This window comes from Meriones unguiculatus, chromosome 11 (genome assembly GCF_030254825.1).
Source record: "Meriones unguiculatus strain TT.TT164.6M chromosome 11, Bangor_MerUng_6.1, whole genome shotgun sequence".
NCBI lineage: Eukaryota > Metazoa > Chordata > Mammalia > Rodentia > Muridae > Meriones > Meriones unguiculatus.
This window is the reverse complement of record NC_083359.1, coordinates 90,756,267-90,778,950: the sequence shown is the minus strand read 5'-3', so window position 1 is coordinate 90,778,950 and position 22,684 is coordinate 90,756,267.

The following is a 22,684-nucleotide window of genomic DNA, read 5'->3' as shown; positions in this document are numbered from 1 at the left end:
GGGGGGGTCCCTTGCCTCTGCCTTTTATGCCTGGAATTAGAGGTGAGCTGCCACACCCACCCATCATTTATGTGGGTCCTGGGGATCCCAAGTTCAGTCCTTTTGCCTGCAGCATACATGCTTTAACCGCTGAGCCATCTCCTCAGCCTCCATGTTGTGTCTCCACCACTGCTGGGTAGAATCCCCATTTCTTCACAGTCCATCCTGCCGTCTCCGATGCAAACACTTCAGCCATTGAACCCTCCTTTTCGTCAGGTGCTTTCAAGGCCCCACTGCTGCCAGTTTTACATTTTCTTTTCACACTGCTGTGTGACATAAAAAATATTTAACATGTATTTGTGTATGAGTGTGCGTCTGTGTGCGCATGCACATGGAGGTCAAAGAGGACACCACATCTTGACTGTAGTTACATGCACTGTGAGCTACTTAATGTCAGTGCTGGGAACTGAAGTTGGGTCTTCTGCAAGAGCATCAAGTGCTCTTAATCGCCATCTCTGCAGTCCATTTGCATTCCTTTTTTAAAAGATTTATTTATATATTATGTATACAGTGTTCTATCTGCATGTACACTTGCATGCCAGAAGAGTGCACCAGATCTCATTATAGATGGTTATGAAGCACCATATGGTTGCTGGGAATTGAACTCAGGACCTCTGGAAGAGCAGCCAGTGCTCTTAACCACTGAGCCATCTCTCCACCCCCATTTGCATTTTCTTAACCATAAGCCTGGCCATGCTATTTCCTGCTTTGAAATACATTGTTCCTGTCTGTTTGCCTTTTAGTTACTGTCCAGACTTCTCACAACTAGCCCCACCTTCCAGTTCTGGCTCAGTGCCTGTCTCTCTCCCAGCTTGTACTTCATGCTTCAGCTAACTCAGAACTACTCACCTTTCTGCTAATTCTGAGTGCATTCCTGTGGCTTAGCCTCTCCTCAAAATGCCTTTTTGTTCCTTACCCCCTTGCCTTCTGTGTATGATGAGATTCTGTTTATTTGCTTTTTGAGACAGGGTTTTATGTAACCCAGACTGGCCTCAAACTCACTAGGTAGCCAGGATGGCCTTAAACTCCTGATCCTCCTGTCTCCAGAACAAAAGCACTAGGATTACAGGTGTACACCATCGTACTATTGGATCTTTTGTATTCAAATTATGAGTTTTGCAGTGTTCTTAGAACACTGTGAGAAATTACTTTGATTGTATGTTCATATCTGTCCTTTTCTTATGATTTGCCATATGCTTACACTTTTAGAAGCATGTGTTTGTCTGTTCACACTTTCATGTATGTGTATATATGAGCATGTGTGTGTGTATTTGTGTGTGTGCATGTGGGTATATTGGGCATGTTTTGTGTATATGTGTGTACATGCTTGGGTGCATAATTGTGATTATGAGTGCTTATGTCCATGTGTTTTCATGTGGGGTTATACCCATTTGTGTGTTCATGTGTGTATGTTTGCATATATGTGAATGCACATTTGTGGATATGCTTATGTGTGTATGCATGTGTGCTTGTGCTCATATATGTGTACATGTGTGCATGTACATGTACATGAGTGCATGTGTATGGTTACATGTATGCATGAGTATAATACATATGTGTTTGCATGTGTATGTATGTTTGTACTTGTGTATGTGTTTGTATGTGTGTGTGTTGGCTCTGAGCTCCAAAACCAGAAAAGGAGAACGTTCAGGAGTCTGGGAGATAAAATATGTGAGGACCACAGGCAGACGTGACCTGCTTTACTCAGGTAGGTGCTGGCAGGCACCCAGAACACATCAGCACACGGAGGCTGCACAGAATTAGGCACACAGACCTACAGGCAGACACTTGAAGCCTTTGATCTCAATGCCGTATTTAAGCGAAATCACACAGAAATGGCATTTTCCCAGAAATAGCTATGTGACAGATCATGTCACTGCTTACCCCAGGCTCTGGATTCCCAGTGTCAGCCATCATCAGCTGACCCACTGTCCCCCCAGATGTCCAGTGTGAGCCATCTTTGACCATTCTGGATATTCCAGTCAGCACAAGTGTCTAAGCTTTAATTGTCTTTTATGGCCTATTCCCTATAGTGTGCCTTAAGAGAGCTTATTTTATACATGTGTGCTTGTACATGTGATTGTGGGTTGAATTTTTGTGTACGTGTGTTTCTGTCTACATGTGCATGTATGCTTTGTGGATGTGTATGGGCAGGTGAAAGTGCATGTATTTCTGTGTGTGTGTGTGTGTGTGTGTGTGTGCATGCTGAAAATGACATACACTTTAGAGGCTATGCTTTAAAAAAATATTTTAATACCTGATAAAACAGTGTCAGATGAAAAGGGAGGAGGTCCTACCAATCAGTGGACTTGGAAAGGGGCAGGGAGGAGAAGAGGGAGGGAGAGTGGGATTGGGAGGGAATGAGGGAGTGGGATACAGCTGGGATACAGAGTTAATACAATGTAACTAATAATAAAAAAATGAAATGTAATTAAAAAAATATTTTAGCTGGGTAAGGTAGAGTATGCCTATATTCATAGCACTTGGGAGGCTGAGGTAGGAACATGGTGAGTTCAAGGCCAGTCTCGGCTGCATAGTGAGATACTGTCTCAAAAACTAAAGCCCGTGTATACGTCTATACATAGGTATTTAAAAAAAAAAAAATTGAGTGTAAATGGGAAAAAAAGAACAGATGTGATCCGAAGACTATCGTGCTTGACAAATGTCCTAGTCCAGTGATCATTTGCTAATAAATCAAGTCATATGACACAAAATTCCAAGACAAATAGTGCTGAGCACAGGCTTGGAAATCATCCAGATGGAATCCCATCTCACTGTGGCTTCTCGGGTCTGGAGCAGTGTGTGACTCAGGCGTTCTGGTTCTTATTTTAGCTAAGCTGAGGAATTACTCCCCCTGCCTTGAGCAAAGCCAGTGGCGTCATGGACACTGCTCACCAATAGCTGGTTTTTCCTAAGAAGAAATGGAAACACTGAATACAAGTGCTTCGCACAGCTGGAGTAAAAACCATGTAATGTTATGTCTGGTTGGTATGAGGAGGTTTCTCTTCATTAATACGTTTAGTTTTATTAGATTAGTTATATTTATATAATTTAATAGTATTAAATAATTCTAAGAAGGACAATTCTGTTTTTTACCACAAATACCCAAGGGATTATTTCTACACTCCAGGAAATAACAAGTGTTTAACTTTGCTTCCTAATCATTTAATGTCCTAAGTGACTTGTATTTTGTTTTGTTTTGAGACGGGGTTTCTCTGTGTAACAGTCCTGACTGTCTCTGGACTTCCTTCGTAGACTAGTCTGGCCTCAGACTCGCAGAAATCCCCCTGCCTATGCCTTTCAAGTGCTAGGATCAAAGGTATGTGCCACCATGCCCAGCTAGTGACTTGTATTTTTTAATCTTGCCCTTGACATGTGTTTTTCTTACATGCTTTCCTTCTGTTCTTCTGAGGTGACTATAACCCTTCAGATTCCGTGGGCATACATTTATTTTATATCAACTACTAGTCACATTCCATGTGCTATGCACATAGGTCAAGGCCTCCACTTGATGTTTTTACCTCAGTGTCTTCTGCCCATTTTAGTCTCCCTGTGTCCCAATCCCATTTGCCATCTCTTTTTCTAGACTGTCAGCAACAGAGAAAAATGCTAGCTGAAATGAACAGTTGACAAGAGTTTGCCTCAGGATGTGGAGAGCTGTGGGATGCAGCTACAGACAGAGCCAGCCTGAGAGACAGGCCCAGAAGCTCAATATGGAACTCACAGGGCATCCAAGAAAGGTGTGCCTGCCTTTCATTTCCAACCTGTATTTTAGCTGGAGAGTCCTGGATGCTCCAGGTAACCCGGAAGCCTCCAGCACCTGGACACAAATGGCCTGTTGCTAAAGCAACACACCTGCAGCCAAGCCTGACCAGCTGAGTTGGATCACTAGGACTCACAATGTGGTGTGGAGAGCTGCTTGTTAAGCTGCTTTGTTATGTTTTCACCTGGGGAAGTAGTTTTTGAAAAGAAGTTGGACGTTTCCACACCTTTTTCTTTTTGTGTTGATGTGACTTGTTTTTGCTTTGCCTATAAATAACGAACCCTGGGATAAACCCACTGCTGCTTCAGTCAGACTGACAGCCCTCTCAAGCCGATCCCGTGTGTAGTGTGGTTCATCCTCACTCCCCGCTCAAGTACTGTTGGACTCTGCCGGTGCGCTCCGGCAATGGGATACTTGAGTTTGTGAGGTGTAAGAATAGCAGTGTAGCCAGCTCTCACCCCCAGCCAGGACCTGGGGCTGGCAGGCTGCCCGTACTCTCCTTGATCCTCTCTTACTCAAGCACTTAGGCTGCTGCCACTTGCATGCATGCCTGCCTTGAGCTGGCAGTCTCTCCTGTGTCTGCCTCCTGCCATCTGCTGCCCCATCCACCGGTGGGGTAGGACGGCCCACTGAGCCACCCACCCCTTCCCTGTGTGTCAAGTACGTCAGTACATCACCCTCACCTTAAACCTCAGATGCCCCCAAACCTTACCGATTTGAATTTGCTATTATTATTATTTATTATGTGGGTGGGGTGTGTACGTGGCAGAAGACACCATCCACCTGTTAGGTGGGTTCTATCGATTGAACCTAGGTCATCAAATTCATGCAACAAATTCTTTACCTGTGGAGGCTTCTCCTTAAATACATTATTTAAGGATTTGTTGTTATTATTTTAAATTGTGTGTTATCTGTATGGTTTTGTGCCGGTGTCCGTAGAGGACGGAGGGCTTGGATCCCCTTGGAGCTGGAGTTAAAGGCTGTCATGGACTGCCTGAGGTAAGTGCTGGGCACCAAACCTGTATCCTCTGCAAGAGCAGTGCACGCGCCTGGCCACTGAGCCATCTCTCTGGCCCCTTACATGCATTTTAATGTAGCCCCTGAAGCATGTACTTACGGCAGCTTGTAGGACGCAATTAGAATCCGTTGCTTATTAATGTGGTGGTGTCCCCGATTTCAGGCTCCACTCCACAAACACAGTGAAAATTCTGTTCTGATTACTTTCCTGCTTTTGAAGTTCTTCAATGGCACTTCACAGATAGTGTTGCCCAAAGCTACAGAAGCCAGGCACAATGGTATATGTGGTTATAATACCAGCTCTTAGGAGGCAGACACCGGGAGATTGTGAATTGTAGGCTAGCTTTGGCCTCACAGTAAAACCTTGAGTAAAAAAATAAAAAAAGAACAGAAAAAGAAAGCCTGTTTCTTCATATGTTGATGCCCTGGCTACTGTCCTGGACAGGTTTAATTAGCAAACTTGTGGAAAAATGGCATTTTACTTATTTTAGTGTGTGTGTTTATGTATGTGTGTGTGTGAGAGAGAGGAGTGTGAGTTCACAGGTGCCACAGCATGCTTGCTTGTGGAGGTCAGAGGACATCGTTCAGACATCTGCTTTCATCTGGGGACTGAGCACAGGTCCTCAGGCAACAAGCACCTTTACTGCACCAACCGTCTTTACCTGCTGAGACAGCTTGTCGGCCCTACTGTGTGTTTAAAATTAGCATCTCATTTGCTTACAGTGTTTATCAAATTTTTCATATGCCCTACCCGCTTTTCATCAGCTTTGCTCTGGGTATTTCCTAGTATCTGCTGAGACTATTTCCTCCATTTTCATTATTTGGAAAACAACTAGCCTTGAAGAATCTATCCATGGGCCAGGTGATGGCAGACTGTGGTTCCTCGACTGACTCAGCTATTAATCTCCCCTGATGCCCCAGCACACCTGCCCACGCTTGGCCCACGCTCGGTAGGGTTTCCCTGCTTCTTTCCGTTGGCTATGAGATATCTAAGAGCAGTGATTGTTGAATCTTGCTTATTTTACAGCTAAAAAAGCTACGTTTACGACCAGAATGCCACGGGCTTTCTTGAAGAAATGTAGAGAGAAGGGAGCATAGCCATATTTACTGCTGGTGGGAATGTAAACCAGCACAGACTACTGAAATCCGCGTGGCACTTACTAAGAAATTAAAATGACCCTCATATTGTTAGACTCATCCTACCGAAGAGATAACTTACACAGCTAAACTCATTGCTGCATTATAGTCGTGATGGTAAGGAAATGGAAGCAGCCGAGATGTTCGTCAGCGGGCGATTGTGTACTGAAAGTGTGGCATATAAGCAAATGGAATTTAACCCAGCTGTAAAGAAAAATGAAGTTATGAAATATGCAGGAAATCGGACAGATCCAGAAGATATTGTATTAAGTGAGAGGATGCAAAGTCGGAAAGACAAAAATCATATATTCTCCTATGCAAATCCTTTGATGTTTGCATACATGTAAATGAAGGATGTGTGACTGCATATAAAATATGAAACTAGATGTGAGATCACAAGAGGGGAACAAGTGTCAAGGAAGAAGGGAGAGGAGCAAAAGGACATGTGCCATGAAAGCAAAAAGAAAACTGGTGGAGGAGAAAGGGTCTGGGAAAAATGGCCCAAACAAATTTTATTTGAAAAAATGCTCTAATAAAACCTAGTGCTTTTTATGTTAATGAATCAATACATGAAAGAATTAATAAATAAAGATCCTCTTTTGCTTCTGAGCAAGTCTCGAGCCTCCTGAGAAGCTGGTCCACCTGTGGAATCAGATGCCTTCCGGTACGGCTAGAACAGCTGGAGAACACAGCTTAGGTACGGTGGCTACAAGTTGGTTTTGCAGAACTGGAAAGACTGCCTGCTGCAGGCATGGCATGTTAACTGCTGGCACACCTAAATCTAACTGCACACACTTTCTGCAAACCAGAAGAGAGAAGATGTCACTGTGGCTGGATGAAGGCTATGCAGATCGCTAGTCGAGTGTTATTTCTGGGAATTTCTGAGGGTGTTCCTTAGGAGAGATTGACATTTGTGTCAGTGGATTCAATGGGAAGATCCGTCCTCCGTGTGGGTGGGAACTGTCTCATGAGCTAAAAGCTTGGGCAGAATAAAAAGCAGAGGAAAGGTGAATTTTCTGTCTCTCCTCGAGCTGGGACAACCTTCTCTGGTCCTTGAATCAGAATTCAAGTTCTTTGGCACCGGCAGTCTGCTGTCCCTGGACATACATGAGTCAATTTATCTCTCTTTCTCTTTATCCATGACCTGTTGGTTCTGACACTGCAGAGCCCTAACACACAAATTGTCTCTGCTCTAATCCCATTGTCCAGTGTACCAGGCCTCTGAACGGGCATAAAGAAGACAGCAGAGCCCCAAGACTGCTGCTACAAGGGACCTCTTTCCCCTTGGAGCACCAAGAGCAGAGAATAACTTCACCATTAGCATGAGAAGTGCAGTGGCCCCTAGCTGGTAGTCAAGCACTCAGTGTCTTCTCATGGCCCCACATTCAGCTTTTTGAATCAAAGCCAAGAAAGAATCTGGGGCTCAGCTTTGCTGGAAAGCCAGGTATTATACTTTTGACCCCATTTTTTTAATTTTTATTTTAATTTTTAGCAAACTGACAGTCTCATTCAAAATGGCATCCATTCTCTTATTCACATGCCAGCTTCATGCTCAAGACACAACTGCTTTCTGCTCTCCCAAGAAACTTGTAGGGAAACCAGCTGTTTGGCCAGCTGTTAAGATAGAGAAGACCCATCAAGAGCTGGAGATGTAACAACATTGGTTGTTACAAGCGGATGCGAATAGTCAGAGGTTAAGGAATAAAAGGTTTCTTTTTAAGATCACATTTCCCTAGTATCTCTTGGTTTGTTTTAAGACAAGGTTTTACTATAGCCCAGGCTGGCCTCAAACTCACTACCTTCTTGTGTAGTCTCCCGTCCAGCTTCCCCAGGGCTCCTTACTCTCTCATGAAAGCCAAGTTTACTGCAGGGAAGAGATGAAATGCCAAAAGTGGTTGTGTGTGTGTGTGTCTTGTTTGTATGTAGATAGACAGGCAGAGACAGAGAGACTGGCGTTCCAGATGGTTGTGAGCTGCTGTGTGGATGCTGGGAATTGAGCCCGTACGCTCTGGAACAGCGGCTCATGCTTCTCTTAACCACTGAATCATCTCTACATCCCCCAAGCTGAGCTTTTAAACAACTCTCCAAACCTGCTTTTAATTCTTTCAGTAGTGTCTTCATGCTTTCTGACAGTATTGCTTTAGTGCTCAGCTCATCCTGACGGGGATTATATGGAACACCCCCAATGTCAGATTTATTATTTTTTGAGCCCCTAAGGTTTGATTTCTGTAAAGCTTGTATCTGGAAAACTCAAATTTTAAAGATTAATTTATTTTTTTATTGTATGTATTTGCACATGTGTGCAGGTTTCCCAGGAGGCCCAGGGGTCATGTCACCTTGGAGCTGAAGTTATAGTGGTTGATTGTAAGCTTGCTCACTGTGGGTTCTGGAAACTGAAGCTAGGTCCTCTGTAAGAGCAGGGTATTCTTGTAATTGCTGAGCCATCTCTAGCCCCCTAACAATGCATTATTAATTAATAGTATGGACAACACATCATCTGCAGTAGATTAAAAAGCATGCTTGTTAATGTTTTTTCTTTTGTTTTCTTTATCATTATAAACTATAAATTATTTTTTATTTATTTATTTTTTTCAATGCAGTTTATTCAGGAACCTTGAACAATCCTCAGACCCTGGGGAAAGCCAGCCCACAGCTTAAATAGCCTCTGGGTAGCCAACCCAGGCGTGCCACGTGTGCAATGCAGATAGGTCCACATACATGGAAGCAAGCCAGATCCTCAGCCTTAGCCAAATGTGGAATTGTTCGTGACAGAGAGCACTCACCATCGGGAAGGTGGAAGGCGGAAACCAGCTCCATCTTTAAGGCATAGCATTCCGCAGCAAATGAAGACCATCTTTCATTGGGACCTTACTCTACACCATGCCTTTTGATATAGGAAAATTTTGATGCTTCTAACATTGATATTTTTATTTCATATAAAATTATTACATGGGAAAGACCAACTTTTGTCTTCGCTGTCGTTTTATTGCTGTGAAGAGACATCATGACCATGACAACTCTTAGAAGGAAAAGCATTTAATTGGGGCTCTATTGTTATCATTGCAGGGAACATGGAAGCGTGCAGGCAGACATGGTGCTGGAGAGTAGCTGAGGGTTCTACATCTGGAGTCACAGGCAGCAGGAAGAGAAAGAGCCACTGGGCCTGGCTTGAGCTTCTGAAGCTCCAACCCCACACCCAGAAACACACTTCCGCCAACAAGGCCGCACTTCCTAATCCTTGTCAAGTAGTGCCTCTCTCTGGTGACCAAGTATTCAAATATATGAGCCTGTATGGGGTCTATTCCTCTTTAAAGTAATACTGTGAACTTCAATAATGCAATTCAAAGTCAGGTCTGAATACCTGGATGAGCGTTGAGGATTTTAGCAATATCTCATAGCCCATAGCTATATGAATATGCCAAGGGGAACCCATTACTTGGATAAAAATCTCAGTAATAAGTGATTTTTAATTCAGAAAGGGTATTTTGTAATGAATGTAGGTGGGGTCTGTTGTTACAAAAAATGAAAATCCCATCCATTCGATTTTACCTATGAAGACTCAGATGCTGAAGTGAAAACATATTAGCTCAGAGAGGCAGAGAAAGCACCCGGCTGACCTTCCTACTCAGCTCACATCCCAAAAGCCCAAAGCTAAAAGCTTGCTAGCTCAGCTGATGGTCCAGGAGGAAAAAGTCAGCAGCTAAAAGCCCAAGAGCTAGAGAGCTAAAGCGCTAAAGAACAAAAGCTCAAAAAGCTCCTTCTTCTCCATGCATCTTAAACACCCTTCTCTCAAAGTCCCTTCTTTCTTTTGATTCCTCTCAGCTGCTTACTTGCTCCACCTCCTGACCTAGGATTAACGCTATTAAATCCTGTGTACAGAAAGCTCTAGGATAAAAGGTATGTGTTAGGGCCAAACTACACCAAACAAGAAACAGGTTTTTACAGTTCACAATCTCGGGGATCACGACGGGATCAAATATCCTGCAACGTGGGTGTATGTGAGCCAGTTGCTTGTCAGTGTGTTTGTTTAACGCCAGGAATAAGGCTGTAAAGATGAATTCAGGAAGTCTCTTTGCCTGTGTAGCCAGAATGGCAAACCGTAAAGCTCTCTTTAATTATGCCTTTCACAGTTAGCCTCATGATTCTGGACATGTGCCCCAGTATACCTATGCTTTACGTAGTCTCTATTTATTGGGCACATTTCACAGTCAGATTCATTACGCATGCTCCAGGAACATGACTGTGATCTGGTTAATCTTTCCTGACAACTTATTTAGGAGATTGGTGGGTGTGTCTGTCAGAGAATTTTCAGAGAGCATTAATTGCTGGGGAAAAAAGTCTACCCACAAGGTGGGTATCACCGTACCATGGGCTGGGAGCCCATGTGTACTAGAAGGGTGAAAGGACAAAGCCAGTTCAGTGTATCAGCAGTCTCCTCCCTCTCTCTGCCTCCTGTTCTGCCATGGCATCAGATAGCTGCTCGACTATGCCCTGTCCACCACGCCCTACCCACACCACCCTTCAGTACCCACCATGCCCTCTCCACTACGCCCTGCTGAAACCATGATCCTAAAGAAATCCTTCCTCTCCCATTTCTGTCAGGTATTTTGGTCATGGCAACTGTGAACAGATTAACACAATAACCAAAAGTTAATTTTCTGTTAATAAGAGAATATAAAAAGACACACATTAACGCTAATAATGACTAACCTCCAAGGTTATGAACCTGATCTGGGCATATCTGTTCTCTAGCTGAGTTCACAAGCCCCACCCCCCACCCCTGAGACAGGGTTTCTCTGTGTAGCCTTGGCTGTCTTGGACTCACTTTGTAGACCAGGCTGGCCTCCAACTCACAGAGATCTGCCTGCCTTTGCCTCCTGAATGCTGGGGTTACAGGTGTGCACTACCGTGCCTTTTTTTTTTTTTTTGACTAGCTTGAAATAATACCATCTCTATAAAGAATATATTTTTAATCAAATACTAAGTATAGCAGTAGTAACCTTTGTTAGAAAAATCCAGATGAACACTGCAAGCCCATGAGTGGGTAAACATGGGCTTGCCTGACCATACTGGGCAGGTAGCAGAACTGAAAGTCCATCCTAAAACAGCCAGGTCATGTGACTCTTGCCTAGGGATTTCTATGATAAATTAACGGATGTTTTTCCTATCCATATACATTGTTCATAATAAGAGTATTAATTTTTAAAGAAAATATTCTCAGATGGGCACAGTGGTTATGCTTATAATCCTAGCACTCAGGAGGCTAAGACAGGAAGGAAGAGTGCCATGAATTCAAATCCAAGGCTAGTCTGGGCTACACAGTGAGTTCAGTGCCAACCTAAGCCTAGGTGACAACCTATCTCAGAAATAAATGGAATAATTAGAATCCTAGAGACCAAAGTTAAGCTTTCAACAAGAAGCCAGGAAATTTTCAACCATTTTAAAACAAGTTTTGGATAGCAGCTGCAGATTGCAAAACCACTGTAATTTTCCAAACTATATTTTATAGCTCTAGAGAGATTTAATTAGCTTTTGCTTGGAGGAAACAATTCAATGGACCTTTGGAGAATGAAAAGACAGACACATGGAGTAGTGTGTAGATATGGTAAGGGCCAAGCTACTTCTGGAAGCAGTGGAAGATCAGCTGTAGGACCCTGGCCTAACATTCATGAAACCTTGGGTTCTGTCCCCAGCAACACACACACACGATTCTGTTAAGTGATTTTTTGATTATTGTCCTTGCGGGGGCCCAAAGCCATGAGACAGAGATTATTTTATTTATGTACATAATTAAACTATGATGCTCTCAGAAACAACAAAAACCCACCTAGGGTTTGCCTCTGATTTTGTGGACTTTTGAACTCAGGACTGGTACTCACATACAGTAAAGAACAGGTAACTTCTAAGACTGAATCATGGTCAGATCCTCCCCTGGCTACCAAATGGGGCTTCAGAATCCAGTTTGTCTAACTAATCTCTCTACCCTCTCAACGTTTCTGCCCTCAGGCCTCTTCTTTTCCTTCCCTGACTCCAGATTCCCCCATCAGAGAGGTTCCTTAGCCATTGTGAAATTTTAGTCCCAAATGCTGGAGAAGGAAATGTTTCTCTTCAGGCTTTGCCTAAGCATTGGGGGAAATGACTCAGGCTTTGGCAGTGACGGTCCCTGCTGCCTAGTCTGTGTCAGCTCCCAGGGGAATGGGAACCTCCTCTTTTTGGAGTGAAAGTGATGGAGGAGGGCGTGTGCTCCATTCTCAGTTCAGCACCCCTCCCACTGATAATCTGTCTGCCGATGACTGCTTACTGACTGACTTCACTCTAAAAATCAGCCCAAGTTCAGACTAAGAAGAATACTTACTCCATTCCCCTTGGGGATGTTACTCGTAAAAGTTCAAGAAACAAAGCAAACATTAAATGATCACTATTGGTGTGATTGCTCCTTTCAAAGTGCGTGTCCTAGCTGATGAAGCATTTGGTCTTTCCTGGGCTCCTATTCTATAAATTATGTTCTGGATTCTCCCATAAAGATGGGCAAGTGGGACCTCAAATTAATTTTTGTTTCCCTTTTGTTTCAAGTTTGCTCTGAGGGATGGAAGTCTATCCTACTATCAGCAACAATCGTTCAACAGAACATGATGGCTCATGTCTGTAACCTCAGCATTTTGGGGGCAAAGACAGGAGGATCACTGCAAGTTTGAGGCCAGTCTGAGGTACATAGCAAGTTCTAGGATAGCCATGGTTACACAGCAGACGCTGTCTCAAAAACAACAGCAACAACGCACACATATGCAAGCAAACATGCACACACACAAACACACAGGTATACACAAACTTAAAATCAATACTTTTTAAGAGCAGTCTCAAGCTGTATCAATATGACACATATGCCATATGAAAATTCATGATTATAAATATGTAGCCACTTGGATGAAACATTTTAGTATAAAGAACAGTACAGACACAAGACACTGTCTAAAAAAGTCAAACTAAATAAACAGAAATGCTATTTTTGGAGGTAAACATCTAATTTCTCCTTAAAATAGGGAATATTTTTTATTTCTATATAATCAAAATATATGTCTTTGTTGTACCCAGGTTTAGTCTATGCTCAATGGTTGCTAAAAGAAGAAAGGTTTTAATTATTATTAGTAGTATTAGCATTATTATTATCAGTAGTAGTAGTGGTAGTAGTTTGGTTTCTCTGTGTAGCCCTGAATGTCCTTTGTAGACCAGGCTGGCCTGGAACTCAGAGATCTGCCTGTCTGTGCCTCCCAAGTACTGGGATTAAAAGCATTACCACCATTTCACAGCTTTTACAATCTTAAAGCCTTGAAAGAGGCTATGATCTTGAGAGGACATAAAGATACATATCCCCTCTCTGTTTCACACATAGAGACACAGATCCACACACAGGGGTGGGATGGGGAGTGACGGAGAGGGAAAACGAAGGAAGAGGAAATATGCCAGGTTTGTTGAGTATGTCTTTTTTTCCTTTGAATTAATTTTTTCTTTTATTAAATTAATTTTTTATATTAAGTACAGCTTATCCGCTTTGTATCCCAGCTGTAGGCCCCTCCCAATCCTCCCTCCCTCATCTCCTCCCATTCCCCTCTCCAAGTCCACTGTTAGGGGAAGTCCTCCTCCCCTTCCATCTGACCCTAACTTATCAGATCTCATCAGGACTGGCTGCAATGTCCTTCTTTGTGGCCTGGCTAGTCTACTCTCCATTCAGGGGAGAAGGGTGGTTAAAGAGCCAGCCACTGAGTTCATATCAGAGAAAGTCCCTATTCCCCTTACTAAGGTACCTACTTGGATACTGAGCTGCCGTGGGCTACATCTGAGCAGTGGTTCTAAGTTATATCCATGCATGGTTCTTGTTTGGAGTATCAATCTCAGGAAAGACCCCTGTGCCCAGATTTTTTGGTTCTGTTGCTCTCCTTGTGGAGCTCCTGTCCTCTCCAGGTCTTACTATCTCCCCCTTCTTTGATAAGATTCCCTACATTCTGCCCAAAGATTGGCTAAGAGCCTTAGCATCTGCTTTTTTTTTTTAATTTTTACTTTTTTAATATTAGTTACAGTTTGTTAACTTTGTATCCCTGCTGTATACTGTTTCCTCTTTCCCTCCCAATCCCACCCTCCCTCCCTCATCTCCTCCCTGCCCCTTTCCAATTCCACTGATAGGGGAGAACCTCTTCCCCTTTCATCTAATACTGGTTTATCAGGTATCTTCAGGACTGGCTACAAAGTCCTCCTCTGTGGCCTAGCAAGGCTGCTGCTCCCTGGGGGGGGGGGGGGTGGCATCAAAGAGCCTGACATTGAGTTCATGTCAGAAATAGTCCCTGTTCCCCTTATTCGGATACCCACTTGGTTACTGAGCTACCAAGGGCTACATCTGAGCAGAGGTTCTAGGTTATATCCATACATGGCCCTTGGTTGGAGAAACAGTCTCATGAGCACATCTTTTGTTGGTAGCAATCTAAAATAGACTCAAATGTCAAACATGCAAACTTTTTTTTTCTGGAGTGGTAGCAATTTAAAATATTTCCAAAGGTGACTTTTTCCTGTGTTTTTCAAACTTCATTAAATAAAAGCCCCAGGTTGTTGTCATCATTATCATCATCTGGATTTTTGAGATGAGGTCTCTAAGTCTGTACGTCAGGCTGGCCTGGAACTCTCCTGCTTCAACCTCCTACCAAGGTGCTGAGATTATAAACATGAGCCATGACTCGGGACTTCCAAATTTCTATTTTTCAGGGCAGTAGTGCATGAACAACATGTAACACTAGAAACCCATCATGCTCAGGGAATCTGGGACCCTTCTTACCTCTGATGAAAAGATTATTTTCTAATTTCCAGCAGGAAAAGAAAAGAAAAGCTAAAGTGAGATACTCCAGAGGGAGAGGTTTCTGTGATCGGGCCCAGCAACTCTCACAAGTAAGCCTTCTCGAGCCAACGGCTGCTGTTCAAGGGTTAAAGCTCTTGAGCACGCTTAATCTGTACACACCAGAACAGTGAGAATGCCTTTTTCTCAGACTCTTACAAAATCACACATGCATTTAAGAAAAAGCAATTGTTTACAAGCTTGAGGCAAAGACCCAAAGCAAATAACAAAGGAAGGAGCCTCTGCTCTGAGAGACTGCCACACTTTTTGGCTGAGCATGGACCCGGTGGTGTTTTTTGCCAGGATGCTCCCACCTCCCCTAACTTTATACCAGGTGCCACTGGGCGGGACTCCCAGTACAGAGCACATGCTTCCCTGCTGGAGGCTGCTGGCTTATTTGGGTGGAAAGTGAGAAGCATGTTTCAGCAAGAATATGAAAGTTTATCAGAAAGAGACTATGACCTTTATATTCTGGAAAGCTATGCTTTAAATAATGAAGGCCAGCTAAATATATTCCCGGATTTAGATACGTGTGAGAGAATTCTTTGCAGCAAGCTTGCTTTCAAGAAACACTGAAGGAAATGGTTTAGGCTGAAGGAAATGGCCCAGATGGCATTTCAAATCCATAGGAAGAAAAATCCAGAGCACCAGACATGGTGACTATGTGCACAAATAAGACTGAGAAAGGCATTCTCATTTTTTCTCATCTTAAGTTTATATGTGTTTATTTTTGAGACACAGTTGCACGTGTTTCATTGCAAACTGGATGACCTCGAGTTTTCTGTTCCTCCTAGATGCTGGGATTGCAGTGAGCACCACCATGCTCAATTTGTGCAATGCTAGGGGTTATCTTTGAAGAGTCTCTGAAGCACAGGGAGAGAAGATGGCACAAGTATACAAAGAATGCTCTTCCTCCAGATCCAGACTCCACATAAAACTGGTTTGCTTGAGCCTTGTCAAATCCTATATTCAAGAAATGAATACTGACTACTTGTCAATAGCATGTTGAAGTGACAGGTGTCCTTCCTTCCTTCCTTCCTTGCTCCCTCCCTCCCTCCCTCCCTCCCTTCCTTCCTTCCCTCCCTCCCTCCCTCCCTCCCTCCCTCCCTCCCTCCTTCCTTCCTTCCTTCCTTCCTTCCTTCCTTCCTTCCTTCCTTCCTTCCTTCTTTCCTTTCTAAATTTAGGTTTATTTTAGAATTCTTTTTTCTCATCTCTTACCCCTTCTTTCTTCTCCCTTCCCCTCTCTTCTCTTTTTCCCTCCCTTGTGCCTGCCCCCACCATGTGTATGTGTGTTTACAGATAAGAAGTCATCCTTTAATTCCAGCACTCAGGAGACAGAGGCAGAAAAATCTCTGTGAGTTTGAGGCCAACCTGGTCTACAAAGTGAGTTTCAGGACAGCCATTGTGGTTATACAGAGAAACCCTGTCTCAGGAAAAAAGAAAAAAAAAATGACATCCTGGGATGTCTTTCCTCAGGCACCATCCACTTGGGATTTTGGGTCTCTGACTGTGACGTGGTGCTTGGTGATTAGGCTGGTTGGCCAGGGAGCCCCAATGACCTGCTTGTTTCTACCTCCTCAGGGCTGGATTCCACGCCTGGATTTTAACCACAGCTGCTTGGGACCAAGCTCATGCATATGCTCAAACAGCAAGGACTTGAGCCACCTGAGCCACGTCCCCAGCACCCACGCTGGTGCTTCTTGAGAGAAGTCATGATACCACTGAGTGACTTAAAAGGCACTTTAGCTTTGTTAGCAAAGGTATGAGTTAGACCTAACGTCTCATAACGTGTGTCTAAGAAATCATAGCTATATGTCATTTAAGCCAATTTTAGAAGAAATAAACCTTTTTTAAATCCAAGAAGTATTTTTCTATGCTTAAATCGCAAAGCAGTGTAATTAATGCTAAAACTCTGGGACTCTTCCAATCTCACATCAATAAATTACATTTAGGACACAGATTTCTGATAATGTCTAGATGAATTGTATCGATATTGAGCAATGAGAATACCATCAATTAATTATTAGAAAATGGTATTTTCTCTCTTTCCCCCCTTTGATTTTGGGGCTAGAAAAAAGCTTGAGCACATTCTCCGCTGTGTGCTGCTAACACAAGCCTTGCTTTCTTCATATACACTGTGGCAGCCACCAACTGCCATATGACAAGCTGCATTTGTGTTTTCATATTTATTAATAACTCGGGTGCAATGCATTTGTTAGGGTTCTCTAGAGTCATAGGACTTATGGACCGAATCTCTATCTATGTATACTTATTCATTTATTTAAAGGGGATTTATTGCCATGACTTACAGGCTGCAGACCAGCTAATTCAACAACAGCTGGCTGCGAATGGAAAGTCCACGAATCTAGTATCTGCTCAGTTCCACAAAGCTGGGTATCTCCACAGGTCTTCTGTATATGCTGGAATCCCAGAAAAGCAGGCTCCAAGGCCAGGGATGTGCTAGCAAGGCAAAGGCAAGCAGGTGAAGAGCCAGATCTTCCTATTTCCATGCCCTTCTATGGCTTCCAGCAAGGTGTGCCCCAGATTCAAGGTGTGTCTTCCCACCTCAGGATCCAGATCAAAATCGTGTGTCTTCCCCACTCAAAGGTCTGGACAAGAAGTGGATTCATTCACTTCGAACCAAGCCTGTGTGCCCTCCATTTCTTGATTGTAGTTCGTTCCGGATATAGTCAAGTTGACAACCAAGAATAGCCATTGCAAGTAAATTACTGCTTCAGTCTTTTAAATTGTGGCCTATAGTTGCTTTTTATGATCAATAACAAATAATTTTACAACACTTACTTAAATAGCAGTGATCATCTATAAACAAAATGTCACAACATTTTTAGTGGCTACAGTAGAACCAAATAAAACCTGACACTAATAGGACAGTTTCTAGTGAGAGAAGAAAAATAAATAAAAGAACACTGGAATTTATAAAAACAGATTAAGAGTGAAATTTCTCATGTTGTAGTTAAATGGTTAAGGGGAACAAAGTTCATATATTTTAACACCTTCCCCCCACCATATACATACTCTATCCATCTTCCTTTCTATCTTGAGATAGGGACTAGCTCAGGCTATCCTTCAGACTTCCATCCTCCTACCTCAGCCTCCTCACCTACTAAGATTACAGGCATGTGACATTATATCTGGTTTGTAGCATTCCTCCTTTCTTCTCTCTCTCTCTCTCTTTTCTTTCTTCTCTGTTTTTGTTTGTTTGTGTTTTTGAGAGAGGATTTCTCTGTGTATCCCTGAAATCTTGGAACTCACTGTAAACCAGGCTGGCCTTGAACTCAGAGATCCACCAGCTTCTGTTAAAGGAATGTGCCACTATGCCCAATTTTGTACCTTCCTTTCATTTAAAGAAATTAATCTTGCCGGGCACGGTAGTGCACTCCTGTAATCCGAGCACTCAGGGAGGCAGAGGAAGGTGGATCGCTGTGAGACCAGACTGGTCTATAAAGAGAATCCAGGACAGAGAAGGCTTTTTCATTGGAGTCAACCTATTCTGCTTATAGTTTCTCACCCATTTAGTTTACTTGTTGGTAATATAGTACAATGAAATTTCCTTCTCTTTCTAAACAAGAATATGGACAGCCTTACAGTTAAGAAAGCCTTGTCAGAAATTGCTTCTGTGAGGAAGTGTTGGGTAAGTTCTGGGCTCACAGACAAAGCAAATCCCAAGTTGTCTTTTCTAAAGTTTGTTGGCTAGAGATGAACTCAGCTGGAACAGGGCGTGGTTTGTAAATACCGAGTCAAGTTTTCAAAAACACACATTGTTCCTCTCATTCCCCAGGGGAAGACAGGGAGAGGAGGCAGACAGTGCAGATTATCTGTAAATGCTCCTTTAAAAGTACTTAGAATTTCTAGTCTGGAAGGAAAAAACTGGAGTATTGCTACACATTCTGCGTTCATACACACGTAGGCCATAGGGAGTTTCCCTTATTTTCTTTCTTCCTTCTCCTCCTTTTCCTCTTTTATAGATTTAAAGTTTTAATCTTTATAGTGTTTATGTAGTAAAGAGGAATATCTGAGGCTGGACATGGTAGTGCATGGTGGTAATCTCAGTACTTGGGAGGTAGAGGAAGGAGGATCGTCCCAAGTCAAAGGTCAGCTTCGTCTACCTAGTGAGGTCCAGACCACATAATGGTGAAACTATGGCTCAAATTTCCCCTGCAAATATAATTCTAAAAAACAAAAACAAAAACAAAAAACCCACACACATCAAAAGCCAAAATAAAACACCCCTACTAGGGCCTGAGGGATGGATCAGACGGTAAAATTCTTGCCTTGCAAGCCTGAGGACCTGAGTTCAATCCCCAGAACTCAGACAAAAAGTCAGGCGTTGGGATGGAGGGTTCGCTGTGTAGTTAAGAGCATTTGCTGCTCTTGCAGAGGGTTGGAATCCTTTCCCTAGTACCCACAGGCCAGCTCACAATCACTTGTAACACCCATTCCAGGGCTCAAACACCCTCTTCTTTGGTGGTGGTGTCTGAACGTTCTCTTATCGTACATGGTGGTTTGAATAGGCCCCCATACACTCATGTATTTGAATGCTTGGCCCATAGGATGTGGCACTATTAGGAGGTGTAGCCTTTGGAGAAGATGTGGCCTTGTTGGAGGAAGTGCATCACCATAGAGGTGGACTTTGAAGTCCTACATGCTCAAGCTATGCCCAGGGAGACAGTCTCCTTCTGATGCCTGCCAACCAAGATGCAGAACTCTCAGCTCCTTCTCCAGCACCATGTCTGCCTGCCTGCCGCCATGCTGCTCGACATGATGATAATGGACTAAACCTCTGAAAAGGTAAGCCAGCTCCAACTGAATGTCGTTCTTTATAAGAATTGCTGTGGTCATGGTGTCTCTTCACAGCGATAAAATCCTAAGATGTCATGTGTCATTGAAAGGAAAGAACAAGGTTATCTGTTAAGAGTAAGTATGTGAGAAATAATAGAAGTCTCAGGAAAAAAATAGGAGTCACCTAAGAGGATCGCAGAATGAGTGGACCAGAGAAGTTAAGTAGTATTTGTGCAATGGTTATGGATTACATTTTAAATGACAGCCTGTGTGTGTGTGTGTGTGTGTGTGTGTGTGTGTGTGTGTGTGTGTCAGCTCTTTCTCTCCACCTAGGGATTGAACTCAGGTTGTCAGGCTTAATGGCAAGCACCTTTACATGCAGAGACATCAAGTTTGCCTCAGTTGTGAATTTAAAGCCAGAAAGTCAGACCAGATGGCATGGTTGCCTAGTTTTTTCTGTCTACTCTTGTAGCCATGTCTTTGACTTGTTTTTCTTTTCTTTTTTCATTAGTTAACTTATTTATTTACTTTACATCCTGATCAGAACTTCCCCTCCTGTCTCTCCTTCTAGTCTCTCATACCTCTGCTTCCTCCCCTGTCCCCCTTTCTTTCTTCTCAGAGAAGGGGAGACTTCCCATGGATATCAATCCACCTTGACATATCAAGTAGAACTGGATGCTTCTTCTACTGAGGCTAGACAAGGTGGTCCTGTTAGGGGAAAGGGATCCAAAGGCAGGCAACAGAGTCTGAGGCAGTTCCTACTCTTGTTGTTAGGGGTCCCACATCTTTTATATATGTGGAGGTGGGGCCCTCGACTCTTCCCATGGATGCTCTCTGGTTGGTGATTCAGTCTCAGTGAGCTCTTCCCTTCCCTTCACTTTCTTTCCCTTCCCTTCCCTTCCCTCCTCTTCCCTTCCCTCTCCTCCCTATGCTTTCCCTCCTCTTTTCTTCCCTCCCCGCCCCACCCTTCTCTTACCCTCCCCTTTCATTGCAGCATAGGTCCTTTCTTTCTTAACTAATATTAAATGACACAGACCAAGGGAAGGTACAGGGCCTAGAACAAAAACTGCTTATAGAAGGTAGAACAGATTTAAAAAAAAAAAAAAAACCTCCCTTCTTATTTAAAGATATTACCTATAGGGGCTGGAGAGATGGCTGAGCAGTCACGGACTACTTTTCCAAAGGACCTGAGTTCAATTTCTAGCACCCAAACAACAGCTCAAAGACATCTATATCAGGTCTCTGCAGGAAGCATGCATGAAAATGGTGCATAAGAGCCAGGCATGGTGGCATACACCTTTAATCCCAGCAGAGGCAGGTGGATCTTTGTGGGTTCAAAGATAGCCAGAGCTACACAGAGAGACCCTGTCTCAAAAAAGCAAATAAAAAAACCTAACCAAACCAACCAACCAACCAACCAAACAAACAAACAAACAAAACAAAAACACTCATACACAGAAAATAAATTCATTAGTTTAAAGAGATATTACCTGAAAAAACACAAAGCAAAGTTAATATATAGAGATTCCTAAACACAAAATATGAGACTAAGAGATATCTCCAAAAATATCTTGGAATAACCTTATATACACCATTCATGTTGAGTTGACACTCATCCAAGTAAAATGCACAATAAATCTAAACGGCCTTTTGAGAAACATTTGCATCTGAGAGACAGTGTTATGGACAGTTGTACAACACACAGAGGTGGGTGGCTCAGCAGCTACTACATGTGTGGGGAGGCAGGTTCGGAACAAAATATATCTCTATTCTAGCTTCATCCATAAGTCAGGTATCATCACCTGGAGATAGCATCATCGAGAGGCTGTCCGCAAAAGAAGTTCCAGACAGGTAACTTCCCAAGCCTAAGTGTTCAGTATCTGACCTAGAATTCCCAATGCTGATGTCTTTCTTACTTAGTTTCACGGTTGAGACAAAACACTTGATATAGACAGCATGAAGAAAGAAGGGTCTATCTTGGCTCACAGTTCAAGGGGGCTCAGTCTGTTAAGGCAGGGAGGGTGTGGTGACAGGAGCACCAGGCAGCTTATCTGTGTGTCCGTGGTCAGGAAGCAGAGAGAGGTAAGTGCTGCCTCTTGGCTCCCAGCCTATGGAATGGTGCTGCCTATGACATTTAGAGTAAGTTCCAACTAAGCTAAAAGAACTCACAAAAATGCCCAGAGATTTGTTGCCATGGTGATTCTTGTCAAGTTGACACTGAAAATAGCTATCACAGGACGAACCACTCAGTTTCAAGAAAAAAAAAATCAGAGTATTTTATTATCTTGATTGAACTTTTTAATTACTGGATTATTTTCACACTCATTACCTGTAAAGAAATGCTGCTATATAGTAACAGCTTGACTTTGAATCTTGCTTTTAGTCTTCCTATCAATTTTGTCCTTAAGTAAATCACTTCCTTTTTGGCAAGTCTGTGTTGATTAAGGGGCAGACCAGATGGTGTCTAGCCAACACCCCAGGGATGGAACTCAGAGTTTTCTCTACCACTGTGCAAAACCTTGCCTCCATGTAGATTCCTCCAGCTTTGCACTCTCTGGAGTCATCACACACTGGCATTCTTTTTCACTTACCAGTTTATTTCATTCAGTGACTTGCATGATTCTCAGGTTAGCGTCAGTTGTGAAGGGCTGTGCATTTACTCATTCTTGTGTATCATTCCCAGCAGCCCACACATTCTACATAAACTGTCTAGCTCGGAATTCCCCGAAGGACTGTCTAAATGTTAGGAAGGTGAAAAGTCTGGGTGAAAAGCCTGGCATTTAACTGGGTGTTTTCTTCATTTCACAATGTTCCAAAACACACCCTGAACTACAGAGAATTTAAGTGTGGGAGGAGTGGTGAGCTAAGGCTATATCATCTCCCAAGGGAATAAAGTCCTTACGTCCTAGGAAACCGTCAGCAGAGTCAAACTGCTGGTCACTCCACCACCCACTTGTCTGCACCCTCCTGGAAACAGGGATGTCATAAGTGCTCAGGCTCTGCCCTGACCCATTCTGAGCCGAGCTAGGCTCTTGTGGTGTTTTGTGCAT